Source organism: Bidens hawaiensis, unplaced genomic scaffold (assembly GCF_021521415.1).
Source record: "Bidens hawaiensis isolate Kalapana, Puna unplaced genomic scaffold, B.hawaiensis_p1.1 tig00049363_1, whole genome shotgun sequence".
In the NCBI taxonomy this organism is placed as follows: domain Eukaryota; kingdom Viridiplantae; phylum Streptophyta; class Magnoliopsida; order Asterales; family Asteraceae; genus Bidens; species Bidens hawaiensis.
In genome coordinates this window covers 1-20,225 of record NW_027498840.1, presented here as the reverse complement: position 1 = coordinate 20,225, position 20,225 = coordinate 1, and the positions used below count along the sequence as shown (strand labels likewise).

Sequence of the window (20,225 nt, the reverse complement as noted above, 5' to 3'; positions counted from 1 at the left end):
TGTCTTCAGTCACGCGAGCTGCCTCAACCTATTTGCATGTGTGCATACTAAAAGTCAGCTACGCTGAGTGAGTTCTAGTTAATCAGATAACTTACTTTACATACACATATACGTGCCCGAAGGTACGCTTTACATACTTAACATGTCCATCATTCCTCCATATACATTCATAACTATCCTTACATTATAAATAGCATTGCGCTCTACATACCTCGGATATTATTAGGGTCCGGTACCCTCCATCCTCGGATATTATTAAGGTCCGGTCTCCCTTCTTCCTCGGATATTATTAGGGTCCGGTACCCTCCAACCTCGGATATTATTAGGGTCCGGTCTCCCTTTATTCCTTACTATTATGCCATACCTTTCTAAATATATAATCGTAAGTTTCATACGTACATACATCATTCATTCATCATGTACTACAAATCATATCATCAAACCATTGCCTGACAGTGCATGCAATATCCAAAGATCGTTCACGCACCGACAACCTTTCATTCACATTTAAGATATACATAAATAACATACAAATCATACATGGCATACACTTACCATTTAAGGTAAGTGCATTAACTACCACATCGAGTATGCACACAGCCCCGATAACATAACAAGGAATGAGGCTAGAAACTCACCTGAACTCGGTTATGTTCACCGTTAATAGTGATTCATTTCTTGAGCTGAGCGCGACTAACTCTATAACAATTACATACATCAATTAACTACCACTACCCATATCGCGTTTCTAGTCTACTTATAACCCACAACGAACGGGGTCCGGAAGCAGCGCCCCTGGCAGCAGGGTTCTAAGGGCGGCAGCCCTAGCGTGGTCCAAGGGGCAGAGCCCCTGGCTGGGGTTAAGCTGCCAGGTCAGCTTGGAAAAATTTATTTCCATTAACTGTCATAACACATTTTCCATTAGAATTTAGATCATTATTAAATTTGCTAACTTAAAAAGTTCGAGGACTTTTTTGTAATTACTCAATTCTTTTCTAAGTCTAGGGACCATTCTGCCATTTTATTAAACTTCTAGATCGTTACTTGGTTCTTTAACGAATTTGTTTGTCATAACGAACTGGTCCTTGCAACGAATTGAACCCTCTAACGAACTGGTCCTTTGACGAATCAGTCCATATAACGAACCAGTCTATATAATGAATCAGTCCATGTAACGAATTGGACCTTCTAATTCGTTATCTATGTTAACGAATGGTCATAGTGCATCGGGGATAATTCGTTATCTTTTTCATAGCGAACTGGGACACGAACTAAGGCTAGTTCGTTAAGCTTACATTAACGAATCGCTTAACGAATCACCCCTAGTTCGTTAACTCCCCGTTAACGTATTAGGGTTAGGTCAGAGAATGTCGGAAACATTCTCTGACATTCCCTTTTCCTCGTACACCTTTCCGGCGCCGTCATTGTCGGAAACACGGGCGGTGGCCGGAAAAAACGGGTTTTCGCACCGTTTTTCACTGTTTTTCGTCCCATTTGATCCAGATCTGAGCTAGGGTGACCCCTAAGTTTATCTTTTGATCGGTTTATACCAGATTCCATCCGGATCTCGTGACTTTAATGGTTTAAGGTGTCGGCTCGTCGTTTCGTAACTTTATCTAGCGGGTTTTGATCCATACAAAATCATACTATCATTACTTCAGGTCGGGATCGGTTCTCCTTCTTGGTTCGGCTAGAGAAAGGAGAGGAATTAGAGAGAGAGCTTAAGTGTGTGTTTTGGTGGTGTATGAAATATGTGTAAATGAATAAATTAAATGGGTAATTAAGGTTTATATAATTATGGATAATGGGCTTAAGCCCATGGTCTTTCCTTCTTAATTCAAGTCCATAACTCATGTCCATTTAGCCCAACTCATGATAACTCATGTTTTCATTTTATTAACCGAAACGAGAAAACGGGATGTTACAGTATTTAAAAGAACCTTATTTGTCACACGGGCAACTATATGTGGCTATATCAAAAGTTACAAACAAACTTATATGTTACCTTATCAAGAGTTACAAGCAGACATAGACTAAGGATTTTGATTTTTGATAAACAATGTATACCACCAACACAACAAATGTAGTGTACAAAGAAGTTTTTTTTTACTTATTTGTAAAATATTTTTGTAACCTTAGTTATGTAATTTTTATAATTTTAATTTAAATTGTTAACTGAAATTTACTTACTGGTTAAAGTTTAAAATTTTTATTAATTACTCGTGTGATACACGGGCCTCTGGTATATTTATATATTTATCATCATCAAAATAAGTAACTTAGATTACACCAACACTTGCCGGTATACTTCTCTACATTGGATCTGCTTTAACTTTATTATGTTATGCCATTTGAAATTCATATCCCTCATCCTTTCAGTTTGATTCACTAAATAAGTAAATATATAAGTCACTAGGTACAAAATGTCTGCAATAGTTGTGAAATTGCATATTACTTGTGGATTTTAGTGATAATCTCTTTGCTCAAAAATCATGGATATGCTTTTAAAATTCAATCATTCTTCTTTTCATCACAAGCAAATATATTTCGAATCTCAAAAACATCATTTGACACTGTGAAATAGTTTCCAAATATCAATATTTCAAAATCTTTAATATCACATAATTATTATGTAGTCTCATCAAGACATAATTTATTCTTGAACCAGTTGTTTATGCATAAATCAATCAATGCATTTCGATATCTTCCTTTGTGGCCTCGACTTTATGGAGTTCCATTTCCTTGCTCTTACCCCATAGCACACTGTAAAGTCCCATCACAATCAGCACCGACCCTAAAACCCTGCATGCATTAATCAAATCATTAAATCTGTTCGTTCGTTAATAATCAAGCTTAGCCAGGTTGTAACATCATGCACGCTTACGTTCCAACGTATAACTTTTCAAGTAGAAACGCCCAACTCAGTGCTGCAACGACAACCAACAACAATGGGCTAAACACCGAAACAAACAACGCCCCTTTTCTCTGGATGCACCATGTCATCATACAAACCCCGATCCCTGAACAAACAACTCCCTGCAATCATGTAGTTCATATTATATATTTATTGGTTCCGATGAACACTAATTAAATCACTACCAAAACATATGGAGGTAACCGAAAACGTTTATTAATTATTACTTACTTTATTAATTGTTTGTATTTTTAAAACTCTTACTTTTATACACAAAAAATGTCTATGGTTTCAAAAGAGAGAAATTAACTTTGAATTTCGATTGTTTTCTTATGTCTAAACAAATTAGTGACTCGTATAACATGATAAGAGTACCCCATAAATACATGCCACTGCCCTGATGGCCGGAAACAAGGCCCATTCTCGTTTATGGCACCACGATCACGCCAGCTATCGAGCATTCGATGGCCGCCATCCCCAACATCAAAGCTGAGCTTGAATACGGAACAGGATATATGTCGCCCATTTTTTCCTGAATATATATATAGGTAACTTCCATCAGCAAATTAATTTGTCTATTAAAAACAAGATACTGAAGAATTTATTTTAAAGAACTGGTTGTATAAACTAATTTATGTTATGATACACCGACAGTTTCTTTCTTTTTGAATGACACATTTTCTACTTTGTCAAACCAATGTGAATTCTTGTTCCCCCAAATAGTGTATATACAGTTGATTTTGTACTATAAATACTAGGTGATTGTAACGGAGATTTGCATCCCAGTATGACTAATAATTCTTACTTTTCTTATTCTCTTGTCTCTTGTTAACTCCAAAGTTCATGTATTATTCTAATAAGCTTGTTATAATTAGAGCTAATATTATAACACGTTATCAGCACGAGCCGCTTATATCCTAATCAAGAAAGGTAATAGGCACAAAGGTATCCACATAAGCATCATAAATACTTTTTTAATTATGTACATTGAAAATATATATATGCATATACATATACTAAGTAACAGCAGTAATATGTATAAACATTGTTATTAAAAATTGATAACTATTCTAACTTTTATCTATATATGCACACTAATATTTCATTTAGAAGTTAGATTTATTTACACTAACAATTCTATTCTCATTATTATGCATACTAATTATATATTTTATAAAATAAACTGTATTTATTATCTTATTTATTATCTTACTTTAAAATAATTAATATTATATACACACACACATACAAACGGTAATGTTACCGTTATAAAACGGTAATATAACCGTTGTAAAACGGTTATAAATTTTTGCTATAAATAACCAATTATCAACTCCATTTCATTTACAACAAACATTCTTCTTCTTAAGTTTATCCAAGATAAAGCTTTCAAGATGATTCATCCAGTTCTAATGTTAATTACCAAAATGCTGATAATCTTATTGTTCTTAATTTGTAATCTTCCACCTGGAGAGTTTAATCTTTTCTTTTTTCTTTATCTATTTATAGCTTTACCTTTGTATTTTCTTTCAATTTTATTAAGTATGTAATCCTAATATTTATCTTATTTGTGTTTAGTAATAAAATGGCAAATATCTCAAAACTTGAATTTCCGGCTCTCAATATCACCGGGGATAATTATATGTCATGAACGTCACATGTCAAACGACATCTCAAATCAGTGGGTGTTTTGGATACGATAACAGTGGGTAATAATTGCGGGGATCAAGACAAGGGAAAAGCCGATGTCTTCCTCCACAAACACATTGATGAGATGTTACAATTTGAGTATTCAAATTGTGAGGATCCATGCATTTTGTGGGAGGATTTAAAAAGCAGATTTGACCATCAAAGGGAAGTTCTACTTCTCACTGCTAGAGATGAATGGAACAATCTCAGGTTCCAAGATTTTAAAAAAGTAAATGAGTACACCTCTGCTTTGTTTAGAATATGCTCAACGCTCCGATTTTATGGGCAAACTGTTACCGAAGGAGATATGTTGGAGAAAACTTTCTCCATATTTCATGCATCAAATATGACATTGCAAACGCATTATTGATTGCAGAATTTTAGGAGATACTCTGAACTAAATGCATTTCTCCTTGTAGAAGAAAAGAATAATGAATTATTGATAAAAAAAATCATCAATCTCGTCCCACAGGATCATTAGCAATACCAGAAGCAAATGTTGCTCACAAAAATTCACATAAAAATTCTGGTAATAAATGGGAACAAGGTCGTGGACGAGGCCATGGACGTGGCCGTGGTCATTTTGACAAACAACATTTTAATGATCGTAAGCATTCATTCAAATGGAACACTAATTCTTACGGACGTGGTCGTGGCCGTGGTCGTAACCAGAGAGCCAATAATTATCATGTCCCACACAATACCAATTCCAACCACCACAATAAATGGAATGAAGCTTGTAGGTCCGAGAACAATGGCACACCCTGTTTTAGATGTGGAAGTACAAACCACTGGGCAAAGGCTTGTCGCACAGTCCCACATCTGTGTGAACTGTACCAAGCCTCTCTTTAAGGAAAAGAGAAAAAAGTTAACCATGTTGATAACTTTGATGATCTCAATGCTGATTTGAGCATTGCAGATTTTGTCTGAAATAAATATTGTTTTGACAAGAATAATTATATGCAATAATTAAGTGTGCTTCTCATTATCTTTAGTTATGTAGTTTCCTTCATGTTATGTTAATTTTTCAATTAAATAAAGTTCTTTTTAAAATATCATAATGTCTTTGTTATACACTTATTATTTTTCTTAATACTTTGAGAGAGGAAAGACCCGAGATTGATCGTGCTCGTGCACGGGTGGAAAATTGGCACATTGGGGACGATTTTGGTTATGATTCTGAGGATGTGGAGGAGCGTAGAGATGAACAGGGGGGTCGATATCAGCAACAAGATCCCCGTGATGACCAAGAAATTAGGTAGAATCATCCAGAAAACCAGAGAGATCGAGCACCGAGACAGCAACAACACCATGAACAGATGTATTATGATTTTGATGATGGAGTCCCAAGGGCGTTTGTTCCACCACCAGTCAGAGGCGTTCAAAGTCACTTCATTCCACAGGTGGCTACGAATCCTATACCGATCATCATTCCAGTCAGACGGGGAAGAACTTTTTCGATAAGGCAGAACAGTTTAACGGGATTACCGACATTTCATGGAAAGGCTACAGAAGAACCATACTTACACTTGAGTGATTTCAACTCGATATGCGCACTCATCTCGAGTCAAGGTTTTACTGCGGAAGAGGTGAAGATGGTAGTTTTCCAGTTCAGTTTGAAAGACGCGGCAAAGCAGTGGTTTCTATCGTTGCCATCAGCTAGTATTTTCACCTGGGGAGATTTTGCACAACAGTTTTTAGATGAGTATTATACCCCCCAGAGAACCATAGAGGCCCGCAACAACATTCGAAAATTTCAGCAGATCACCGGTGAAACCTTCTATGAATCATTCCAAAGGTTTAAACGATTGTTGAGGACTTGTCCACATCATGGGATTGCCTTATGGGAATTGATAAAGGCATTCCATGATAGTCTCTCAAATGATGATGTTCGTGACCTCCAAGCCACCATGAATGGATCTTTTCTTGAAAATGATGAAAACGAGGATTGGGGGCATTTGGAGAGACATGTGAGTAATTCAAAGAGACAAGCACAATCGAACAGGATGTCAAAAAGGTCAGTGGTAAAAGTAGTTGAAAGTCATGGGTCAGATAATAGAATGGATAGACTGGAAAAGAAGATGGATAGGTTGTTGGTTGCAGGTGTACAAGGAGCCGGAAAGTCAGGGAAAACATATCCGGTATGTGAAGGTTGTGGGGAATTAGGACACGAAGTTGCGAGTTGTGGGGTTGTGCAAGATGAAGAAACTGGAGAAGAAGAGGTCAACTATGTGCAGGGTGAAAGGAAATACAATAATATGAACTCAAATACTTATCATCCGGGCCTCAGGAATCATCCAAACTTCAGTTATGGATATCCGAACACGCAACAGAACCCGGACATTCAAGGTAGTTTTCAGAAGACAGGTTATCAGTCAAACCAGAAACAGTATGGTAACAGTTCGGGAAGCGGTCAGAGTGGGTACAATCAAAGAGGCTCGGGGGGTTACAATAAAGGGTATCAAAAGAGTTCTCAGCAGGGGCAAGGGAATTCATCTGGTAACAAAGAGAAGTCTATTAAGGATGTGATGGACTTATTGAAGCAAATGAATCAGATGATGGAACTCCAAGAGAAGGCAAATGCTGCAAGAGATAAACAAGTGAGTCAACTAGCTGAAGAATTGGCGAGCCTAAAGATAAATCCATCCAAATTACCAAGTGACACCTTGAAGAATCCGAGCCGTCAAAGTAGTAGTTCGTCAAACTCCAAAAATGCACACGTCAGTGCCATCACAATCGAAGATAGTGTGGAGAATGACACGGTTGAAGAATTTGAAACAGGGAACCACTCATCTCTATTCAGATTGGTGAGTTCAAGACTACCAAGGCACTTGTTGATTATGGTGCGAGTGTGAGTATTCTACCAGGGAGTGTGTATGACCGGTTTGATTTTGGGCCTTCACAAGAGGTTGACACCACCTTGGTGTTAGCTGATTTCACTCGAAGGCGACCACGTGGTAAGCTGGTTGGTGTTACGGTAAAGGTTGGTGATTTTTACTATCCAGAAGACTTTATTGTTCTTGATTATGCACCAGCTGAGAAGGAAGAAGAACCACGTGTGATATTGGGGAGACCGTTTTTGGCTACATCAAATGCTCAGATTAACTGCCGAGACGGAACAGTTTGCATGACCTTCGGTAACCGTAAGTTAATTTTAAGTATATTTTCAAATTCATATTATTATTCTTTTGAAAATAAATATTCTAGCCCATGTGCTACTAATGGGTGTTCTCCTCATACGTGTGAGGATGACACCAAAAAGGAGAATAGTGTTGTTTTTGACAGGTCTAAGCGTGAACGAGAGAAGGAAGAGTTAAATGCAGTAGATGTAAAAAGTGGAGTAAGTTCAACTAACAACACTAAGATGGTGATGGAAGTGGTGGTCGATGAGAAATACGATGGACCAAACAAGAAGAAACCACCAAAGAAGGAGAAGGTAAAGAAACCACCCGGATTCGAGAATGAACAAATGAGGTTGGTATGTTTTGGCCCAGGTGGGAGGCATTAGAGCTATCATTGTGTTGGAGAAGTAAGAAGAATGAGGTGGAGCAAGGTAAGCACTCCATTAGACCACCATAACCGCCAAATCAGATAACGGTCTGGCTGAAGACCTTAACAAAAACTTAGCGCTGACCGGGAGGCAACCCGACCTTTTTGTTTTGTTTTTCTTTCTTTATTTTTGGTTTTCTTTTTGTGTGTTACTTTTTGTTTGTGTTTTGTGGTCATAGTAAGCCTAAGTGTGGGGAAGCTCATGGTGGTTTTGTCAAGATTCCTTAACTTGTTACAAAACCGTCCAAAGAAGTTATCAATTCCTTAACTTGTTACAAAACCCGAACCCTGGAGTTTGGTTGTTTTCATATCATTATTTACAAACCACTATTTTAAATCGCTTGACATCGTTTGTCCACTTTAATTATTTTTATTACAAAACTTGATTAGCACTTTCCACTGATTCCCTGTGGATTCGACACCTTACTTGCCCTAGCTAGTAAAGGTATTTTATAAGTGTTTTTTATTGACCTTTCGACATCGATCAATAATGAAGAGATTCTTGGTCCCGAAGTACCATACCTCAGTGCAATTGGAGCACTTATGTATCTTACTAACTGTACAAGACCTGACATTTCTTTTGCAGTTAATTTATTGGCAAGATTCAGTTCATCCCCTACTAAAAGACATTGGAATGGCATTAAACATATTTTTCGGTATTTAAAAGGAACTGATGATTAGGTTTATTTTATCCTAAGGATTCAAAAGAAGGGTTAGTTGGTTATGCAGATGCAGGTTATTTATCTGACCCCCATAAAGCAAAATCTCAAACTGGATACGTATTTAAGAATGGAGGAACTGCGATTTCATGGTGTTCTCAGAAACAAACACTCATTGCAACATCTTCAAATCATGCTGAAGTCATTGCATTGCATGAAGCTTCAAGAGAATGCATATGTTTAGGATCTATGTCACGACACATATTGATTTCTTGTGGACTAGAGAAAGATCGAATTCCAACTTCTATCTATGAAGATAATGCAGCTTGTGTCTCGCAAATGAAGGAGGGTTATATCAAAAGTAATAGAACACAGCATATACCACCAAGATATTTTGAGTATACTCGAGACCTTAGTAAATACAATCAGGTTAAGATGAGATATGTCCAGTCCAGCAACAACTCAGCTGATCTTTTCACAAAAGCACTTCCCACAGCAACATTCAGGAAACATGTTCATAATATTGGCATGCGCCATGTATGGACGATGTAACAACCTGCAACTTGAGGGGGAGCTATATACTGCACTCTTTTTCCCTTAGCTAAAGTTTTTTTCCCATTGGGTTTTTCTTTAGCAAGGTTTTTAATGAGGCAGTACTTCAAGACCCCGAAGTTTTGAAAATGTGTCATCCAAGGGGGAGTGTTATGATACACCGACAGTTTCTTTCTTTTTGAATGACACATTTTCAACTTTGTCAAACCAATAATGAAATCTTGTTCCCCCCAAATAGTGTATATATAGTTGATTTTGTACTATAAATACTAGGTGATTGTAACGGAGATTTGCATCCCAGTAAAACTAATAATTCTTACTTTTCTTATTCTCTTGTCTCTTGTTAACTTCAAAGTTCATATATTATTCTAATAAGCTTGTTATACTTAGAGCTAATATTATAACAATTTATAAATGTCAAATGGTTTTTTTTTTCTTTCTTTTTTTAATTTGAATTTGATCCTAGGTTAGTCACTGTCAAGATAGCAACTTGGTATTGGAAAAGATTGAAGTTGCAATATGTGATACAGCCATTTCAGTTACGTAAAGTTTATTTTACTTCTCTTTTTTTCTTTTAAATTTTTATTGAAAATAAAATGTTATTTATTTCTTTCTAATAAGATGTAGTGTACGTCTAGAAATTTTTGATTATACATATCTTTCCCTTTTTTTAGGTTTTATAAAAACCAAGATGTTTCTAAAAGATAAGTTTTTATTAGTAGAACTCGGTTTTGAAAATATATTTAAATCGAAACATAAGAAAATAACAAATGCATTTAAGAGAAACTCTACCTTGTAGTCTTGTATGCTAAAAGAAAATTTAATAGAGGAAAGCCTTACTTGGATGATGAACCATATTGCCCAAGTCAAAGCACTAACAATGACTAGAAAGGGTCCGAAGAAGTGTCCTTGACCAGGATCATTAACCACATTGTTCGCAATGCGTAAATGAATAGCGGATTCACCGATAGGCACAACTGGTCCATGGTACATCGAGAGTATGATCGCACCACCAACCGCAACAAATGTTCCAATCAACTTTGCCTGTCCACCCATCGTGTTCAACTTTGCCTTTTCTTGCCTACAAAATACAACAATAAATACTATGATTTGAATTCATTAAAATAACATAACCACACCGCGTTATTACTTGAATGCGACGGCAAGGATAAACGTGAGTGCCGGCAGTAGATTTGATAGCGCGCACGCGATGGTTGGCGTCGACTTCTTCAAACCAATAAAGTATGTGATTTGGTTTAATGTCAACCGGAAAACAATTAATTAACCCTAAAATGAGAAACAACTTTACTTAAGGTGCACATTGTCTAAAACATAAAAGTCTAAAACATGTTAATCAAGTTAAAGTCATCATTCAATACGTGTAGAGTGTACTATATAGCCGTTCAAACAAATTATTAAACTCACCCGAAAATGGAACATAAAAAAATTTGGAGGAGAACTGCCAGCGTCATCGGAGGTCTTTTCCCTCTACAACCATGTAAACATAACATTTTAGCTATAATATAAATTTATAAGTGTTAACATTTTTATCTAAAATCATTTTTGTATATCTTTTTCCATGCTTATAAATGTGAACATCTTTTACCTCACGTTCTTAATGACGAAATAACAACTGATAGAAAGCATATAGATTTTTTGAAACCAAACGAAAATAGCGTGTAAATTATATATATCACTACTAGAAAAATGAGGAAAGCAACCAGAATATCTAAAGACAAAAACGACAACCCAATCGGGTTAACGGGCGAAACAAAAACAAACGTAAAAAGTTTCGTTCATAAAGTGTGTCATAATAAACGTTGCGACAAAAGCTGCTCAGGTAGCTTTAAGGAGGTGTTCCCAGGTGCTTATTGTTGTATTTTGATACCTGATTTGTGCTACATAGTTTTTTGATCCAACAAATTATATATTATATTCTATCTTTATTGCCAGGTTATTACAAAGCTGCTTTAGCTTATGAATCAAGGGGAAACTTTCACTAAGGTTAGATCTTGTTTCATAGACTGTTCAGAAAGATAACAGTCAACTTTCATGTAGACATATAAATGGTTTCATTATTTTAATCCATGCCCTGTAGGAGAGAAACTAGCTTCTGTGCTTATTTCCAGTTTGTATATTTTATACATTTGTCATTTATCTTTCACTAGAAGCAGATACGCAAGCTTTTATACGCATGCTTTTCAAATAATAATCCTATCTCTTTGATCGTTGATGAAAGGCATGAATAACAAGACTGATGTGTACCGTGCAAATACTATTCATGTTCTTTGTCGCATAACGGATGGAACACTTCTTACTCAAATTTAGAGATACTTAAAGCAAGCTATTGCTGATAAAACCCTGTGGTAGCCAGTGCAGCATTAGTTAGTGGTATCCATTTGCTTCATGTACAATTTATTATTTGAATATTTGCATTAGCTTGTCTTATTATTGTGTTAAAAGTTAAAACTCTAATTATATTATATTCTTGAATCTCTGACGAACCTGGAGATTGTGAAAAGATAAAGCAATGAGGTACAAGAAGACGTTCAACCGAGGGCTGCACTAGTTGTACCATTTCATGCACTTGCTTTGCTGCAACAGGTATGACAGTTGATTGTTGCAGATTATTATCTTTATGTTTAACAAGCTTATTATGATTTGGATGTTTTTATTAAGATGATTTTCATGCTGTCCAGGACTGTAAACAAACTGAACAAACACGAATAGGGTTTTCCAGTTCATGTTCGTATGTTAAGAAAATAAATTTCTTCATGTTCGTGTGTTAAGAAAATAAACTAGCATTAATGAACGTAAACCAACGAACATAAATGAAGGAGCGAGACATGTGTTCATGTTCGTTCGTTTATCAAATAAACAAACATAAATGAACTTTTAGCCAAAAGGTTTGACTGAACATTCAGTTCATTTACAAGCCTAATACTGTCAATTACAAATGTTTTTCTTTGGGGGTGTTTGGTAGAGGGAATTGAGAGGTGAGAAATGGAATTGGAAAGAATTCTCTTGTTTGTTTATGAAAGAAAGAGGTGAGAAATGGAAATAAACCATTTCCATTTCTCTGATTTCATTTCTCTACAAAAAGCGGAGAATTGGATAACTCTGATTTCATTTCTCAGCCTCACTCTCTCACGCCTCTTCCTCACTCTCTCCAACGATCCTATTATTGTTCGGCTTTGTTGTTTTGTTCATCAATACATAACGTGATCAAACATCCTCCTCTATAAAGGTCCAAACAGATTATCGATTGCTATCCAAACCCTAGCTCAATCGAACCAGAGCTCACAGTCAATTGACCAATGGCGATGCGTGATTTAGTCACCGGCGGTGCGGCGTGTGCCGTACCTGGCTCTTCTTCGTCGTCAAATCCGCTCGGTGCTCTTGCGAACGCGCTAATTGGCTCTTCGTCTCAAAAGGTGCTGCTTATTTGCCGTTAGTTTTGACCTAATTGGAGTTAATTATGTTGAATTGAATCGTGATGTTAGATAGAAATCATAGCAGATAGTTATTAGTTATTTACTTATTCAAGCTGTTGTAGTCAGGTAGTTGTTATTATTTATTATTGTTATTATTGGAATTGGATTATGTTTATGATGTTTAACTTGACTATACATGAGCTTGGCGAATTTTGACCTAATTGTGCTTAATTTGTTGATTTCAATCGTGAAGTTAGAAATGGTTAGGTAGATAGTTATTTACTTATTCAAACTTTTGTAATTAGGTTATTTAATTATTATTGTTGTTGTCAGAATTGAATTATATTAGTGATGTTTAACTTGATTGTACTCGAGCTTGAAGATGATTGCTGAAGCAGAATTGAGTTGTATTTATTGAGTTATGTACTCGTCCAAAAGCTTATCGTTAGATTGTTCTATTATTTTGACCTGAGTGTACTTAATTATGTTGATTTTAATCATGAAGTTATTTAGTTGTTCTAGCTGTTATAGTTAGGTTATTCTAATATTATTAGAATTGAGTTATCTTTATGATGTTTAATTTGACTGTACATGAGCTTGGAGATCATTGATTAAGCAGAATTGAATTGTATTCGTTGATATTGTACTCATCCAAAAGCTTATCGTTAGGTTGTTCTATCTATTATTATTGTTATTATTATCGGATTTGAATTATGTTTATGATGCTTAATTTGATTGTACATGAGCTTGGAGATCATTTCTAAAGCAGAATTCAATTGTACTGTACATAATTTGTGGTTCTATTGCTGTTAATTTTGACCTAATTGTACTTAATTATGTTGATTTCAATCGTGAAGTTAGAAATCGTAGGTAGATAGTTGTTTAGTATTCGAGCTGCTTTGAATAGTTAGTTAGTTTATTTGACACCAGAAAATCATAAACAAACGTAGGTTGCCCAAATACTCGAAACTGATTATTGCAACTTGTAGTTGAAGTAATCAGATAATTACTTCCATTCAAACACCTAGTATAAACTGTATTATGAGACTGAACACCGAACAGAATGGTGTAAGACTAATGGAATATTGGTCCCCTGTTTTCTGTTTGCTCGCAAGTTCTCTAGAGACGGGGCCATGCGGCTTCTGGCTGAAGGGAATTTTGATGCATCTGCTCTGCAACATACGACTCCATGACTGGTAGGAAATATCTAGATTGAATAGCAATTTGTCATCATAGATACAGTGTATACACAGTAACTGTCTAAAAATAGATGTCATTAAAATGACTTGTTCTCCCATCTTCAGGCATGTTTCTTTGAAAACGAACACGTTGTTGTAAAATGAATAATAAGTGACTAAGCCCAAAAAAACGGGCTGGTGTTGCCATTGTGCAAAACCAACTAAGTTTTGTAAGTGGATGGTATCTTATGAAGTGTTTGTATTATTTCTTTCTTTTTACTGGATTCGGTTGGTAATCACCTCATCCGTGCATAGCGTTAACTGTTATAATTCTCAGTTTATTTCCTATGTACCAAATAAGAGAAATGATTCTCAGCTATATTTCTCTACTGAAATCTCTGTACTACCAAACAGAACAGTCAATTCTCATTCTCCAGACCAATTCCCTTTCTCTGCAATCCCATTTCTCTATTCCATTTCTCTAGAATTCCATTCTCTGTACCAAACACCCCCTTAGTGTAAAGTGGATATGAGAAATATTTCTGTCGCAAAACGGTCGCAACTAGACAACTGCTACTATTTTGCGACTGTAATTTTCCGTCGCAAAAAGCCAGTTTTCTAGTTGTACGATCAACCGAAAATGGAACATAAAAAAATTTGGAGGAGAACTGCCAGCGTCATCGGAGGTCTTATCCCTCTACAACCATGTAGACATAACATTTTAGCTATAATATAAATTTATAACTGTTAACATTTTTATCTAAAATCATTTTTGTATATCTTTTTCCATGCTTATAAATGTGAACATCTTTTACCTCACGTTCTTATTGACGAAATAACAACTGATAGAAAGTATATAGATTTTTTGAAACCAAACGAAAATAGCGTGTAAATTATATATACTACTAGAAAAATGAGGAAAGCAACCGGAATATCTAAAGACAAAAACGACAACCCAACCGGGTTAACGGGCGAAACAAAAACAAAGTTCATAAAGTGTGTCATAATAAACGTTGCGACAAAAATTCGGTCATAAAAATAATTTCCAAAGTCATTTAAGATATGAAGAACATTACCTTTCAATGAAATAAGCCATGGGTGCGAGAAAAAGAAAAGCAAAGATTTGACGATAGGCGACATGGATAAACGGGTTCAAGCCCGAATCCATGGCAAGCTTCGAGAAAATGTTCATTCCCCGCAAACTCAAACTGCACAAGAACCATTATCAATGAAGGTAGTAAGCCATCCATCATTGTGCAGATTGAGATTACTAAGTTGTTGAAGAAGTGAATGAGCATTATATATAAAGAGGTGATTGAGATTACTTGTAGCATGCAATTGCATTATTATCAATTGTGTGACGCCAGAAAGTATATCATTTTGCCTTTTTAGTTTACACAAAACTTGTGGCAAGTGAATTTGCATGCCAGCACGACAAATTGGATGGAAGGCATGGCTCAAATTAAATGATTTGTGACATACAGTGAGTTGAATTTGTTAAACTAAGTGAATGTTCACATCACCAATTTCATTCATGAAAGAGAAAATAACATATAAATATCACATCTTAGCACATGTAGATATGTAGATATATAATATCCTTTTAGCTCTGATATCATCTCTATAACAGCTCAGCAACCACCGCATCATAATTTTGTCTGTTTTGTCCGGGACGTATCACCATCGTCTCACGGATTTGTTTTTGATTGCGTAGGTGGAGACTTCTCAGGAGGTCACTCTTCTACTACTACTTTCAGTTGAGCACGCTTAACTGTGGAACTCTCCTCTCGTCCACTACCGTTAAGCCCAAAACGCGTTGGTGATTTAAGAGGCATGACATTCAATTATGAACCAATGATCTCTCTTGTCTACGGCCGATGTGAGATTTGCTTAGGATGTTACAAACACCCTCCCTTTGGACTCATCGTCCTCGATGAGGTTTGCCCCACCATCCTATCTAGGATGTTGGATTTGCCTAAGATGTACCTCACGACACCCCCGGGGACTCACCGTATCTGATGAGGTTTGCCCCACCATCCCGAACGGCACAAGAGTGGCTTTGATACCACTTGTAACATCCGGCCCCTCGTACCACCAATATTGTCCGCTTTGCCCACGAAGAGCTCACAGATTTGTTTTTGGTTGACCAGGTGAAGACTTCTCAGGAGGTCACCCATCTTGCTACTACTTCAAGCTGAGCACGTTTAACTGTGGAACTCTCATCTCGTCCACTACCGTTAAGCTCAACATGCGTTGGTGATTTAAAAGGCATGACATTTACTTATGAACTAAGGATCTCTCTTGTCCACGGCCGATATGGGATTTACCTAGAATGTTACAATCGGATTTCTACTTTTACTTACGTATTTTTTTTATATCGGTTAATAATAAATAAAAACAAACCTAAAAAGAATATGTTATAACTAGAATCATCGAACATACATCTACCTTTTGTGGATGTGTATCCTCTAAAAAACATTTTTTCGTCTAATCCCTAGATCATGATTCAAGTATCCTGTTTCCATCGCGTAACACAACAATTTTAATTGACGGTTGTTTGTGTGAACAGTTATTTCCCCCCGTCGGTTGTTTGTCATATTTCCATCAATGTACCCATTTTCCCACTCGTGTCAATTTTGGTCGTGATATGTGCGTGTAGTCATGATACGTAATGTTATGACCTAATCATGATATGCCTATCATATTTTTGTTTCCAATTTTCGAGCAATGCTATTTCCACTCGTAAAACATTTTTAATCCTATTTTTAAAAAATATGTACACACTACGTTATCATACACTATATTAATTGTTGTCAAGTGAGTTTCAATCATCTAATTATCACTTAACTAAATCCAATACCTTAACAATCATATATAACTCAAACACGACATGTAACACCTATTTGTTTAAACAAGTCAATTAGGTTGTAAACGCATTAAACTGGTTGAGAAGTTTTAGTAAGGGGGTATAAACAAGTTGATATGTTTAATTAAACGGATTAGAGAAGTTACTTGTTTAACTAAATAGACACCAAAATATGATCAGTTTAGTTAAATAAGTAATGTATTATTGGAATGAGAATAATGAGAAAGATTTGTAGCCACAAAAAGGACCCTCATAAAAATTAAAAAAGAAAAACATAATTCAAAATTAAAAAAAAAACAAAAGAAGTTGTAACACTACAATATTTCTCCCGTCTTACTTGTTCAATTAAAAAACAAAAACAAAAAAAAAAACAAAAAAAACAATTTTGGGGGAAAAGATCATTGTGTTTTTTGTTTGTTTTCGTCATTGATTATGTTTTTTTTCCTTTGTGTTGTGTCTTTTTTTTATATTATGTTATATTTTACTCGGAATTGTATTATATTTTTGTGATTTATTGTGTCTTATTTTATTTATCATTGTGTTTTTTGTTTATTTTTGTCATTGTATCTTTTTGCCTGGTTTTTTTTAGCGAGAATGACAGGGAAAACGTTTTAGTATTTTTACTTTTTTTTTTCATTTTGTATATTTTGAGTTATGAATCTTAACTATTTTTATCAAGTTTTCGCTTTAAAGGTTTTTTACTTTATCATAAACCCTTCTCACATTTCCATGTTTATCTTTGGCCATAAAAACAAACCACCTCTACACTAGATGAAAATAATAAAATAAAGATCTAGGTACGTACCATTTTATAAGACTAACGTGTAGCCTTTCTTCCTTTTTCTTTGTTATAACTTATAAGTCACTTAATTTGTGGTTTGTTGTTTTCTTTATTTAAAGGTCCCTCGTTTTGAGTATGAACAATTGATCAGCATCTACAAATATTGTCATGTTAATCACAACCCATTGTGCCTCTCTCAATCAAAATGATATAAATACGTTATTATTAGAAAATGTATGACTTTCTTTATCGAATTTTTCTTATTTTAAGAAAGAACATCGAATTGACTTCGGTTGATGTAATTTACATACACGTAAATTTGCATATTACATTTGTGTGGTCACGATGATTACATACATGTAAATTAGTAGATTACATGTATGTAACCACACATATACATTCTTTTATGTTCACTCTTAAGGCGGCGAAATATTTACATATTTGTAGTCATTTTAAAGACAAATTAACGTACAAGAAAAATTGTCGTCCTTGATACATGGAAATCATGATATGGAGTATTGTTCCCCTAGATACCAGCACAAGATGATTATATACATAAATTCACCTTCCTCAAAATATATTAATAAAAATATTGTTACAACTCGAGAACTAGTGATGAACGACTTCTAGAATACAAGTGTGAGTGCAAAAGTAGGTGTCATAGATCGTTCATCATAGCCTCATTATATACTAAATGAAAATAACAACTAATCCTATAAACCCAGCACCTATATCAACTCCCTTTTGTGACCATTGTTCTCCATATGTTCACGTATTAATTAACTAAAGCTCCGGTTCCTTAGGCTGACTTAGTCTACTAGTCGTTTCCTTGTTATTCAATAAGTGTAACATGCGAGGATAGTTAGTTAAGTAATATAAGTATATGTGTTAGAAAATAATAATAAAAAATATAAGATATCAAAGGGATCAACTTGTGTATCTTTTCCCAAAATTAGAAGACTATGACCAACCTTATTTAGGAGCAATTCTTGACCGTTGGAAGATTTATTCTCGGCCTTGTTCCCTTTTTTTATGTATTTTTCCTTGTAAAGGCATATGAAGCCTTGGTATTTATTTTATTGCCAGTTTAAGTAAGAAACAACAATAATATCAAAGAGTTCAACCCATTCCCTTCTCTATCATATTCTTATTATTATAGTCAATATGGTATCAAAGCAGTGTTAACGATCATAGGATCTTACCTACCTCGCAGCCAAAAAAACAAACCAATCAAGCGAACCGTGAACAAGATGCCATGTCTGCTTTAGACGGTGATCTGCGCGGTAATCTCGAAAACCTTACAATCCGAATAGCCATGCCTGATTCAAACTCAAAACCACAAAATCACAAACAGAATATTACCAACGGGTTAGGGTTGGCGTCAGCCGTAATAGGCAAATCAGAAGCTATCAATACCGATGGCGACAACCAGTGCAATCGGCCAGAGATTTTAATAAGTGATGCTGGTGGTACAACATCGGCTGAGATTTTAATATATATCAGATTAATTGCAGCTACAGAGGTAATGGGTTTGAGGGACTATCTTCAAACCCTTGTGTTTGCAATCCTTATTTTATGGACCCTATAGTTCGAAAATTGTTAGATTACCCCCTTGAAGAAACTAGTATTTCCAATAAAGAATATAAAAAATTTGTAAATCCCATTAGAGAATCAGATGGATCTAATAAAAAAAACCCGAAAGAATTATTTTTTCAAGATACATGCGAAAAATTCAATGATTTTACCTTGAAAGACCCTAGGGAAAATACTTTTTACAGAAATAAAAGTTTGGGGAAGTTAATATGGTGGAAGTTAAAACATGTGAAAATAAAAATAACTCATGGATTTTTGATTGTGGTGCTACCGACACCATGACATTCGAATTATCCGATATAATTTCAAAGTCTAATCCTAAAACTAAACACATAAAAACCGCCAACGGGGGAATAGTTCCTGTAATGGGAGGGGGAACTATTGAAATATCGTCCGCATTAAAACTTTCAAACTGTCTTTACGTCCCTTCATTGTCACATAAACTATTATCCATTAGTCATGTGACAAAAGAATTAAACTGCACTGTTTTAATGCACCCAACCTTCTGTATCTTACAAGATATCAGAACGGGATCTATTATTGGGTGTGACACTGAGCGCCAAGGGTTATATTATGTTGAAGAAGTGACTCACCATTGTAACACCCCGACCAAAGGCGGATTATACATCGGGGCGCCACATATTGCTTCATTACTCGCGACACTATTGGTGTCAATATTTATTAATACACATTTTATCGCGCACGCGCAGCGGGGAAAATAAAGAACATAAATCAAACATAAATCAAACATAAATCAATATATTATAAATTATAACATTCAAACAACATTAACTTGTCTTGATACATTTTAATTCTAGGTCCAAAAGTAAAAACGTCCTACGTGTCCACAAGCTCCAAAACAGCTACTGCAAACCTGAACATGTGTTAAAATAAACGTCAAACACTTGCGTGTTGGTGAGAAATCAAGTTTAGTACAATACATAGATAACAATAAATCTGCGCGCAACATGTGTATGTCTGGTTTTCAACAAGGGTGTAATCTGATCGGG

General features: G+C 35.4%; 1 pseudogene; it reads right to left on the bottom strand.

Annotated features, from left to right (window-relative positions):
* Positions 1 to 2,687: 2,687 nt before the first annotated feature.
* On the bottom strand, positions 2,688 to 15,228 carry LOC143597983 (WAT1-related protein At1g09380-like; annotated as a pseudogene).
* Between the last annotated feature and the right edge of the window lie 4,997 nt (positions 15,229 to 20,225).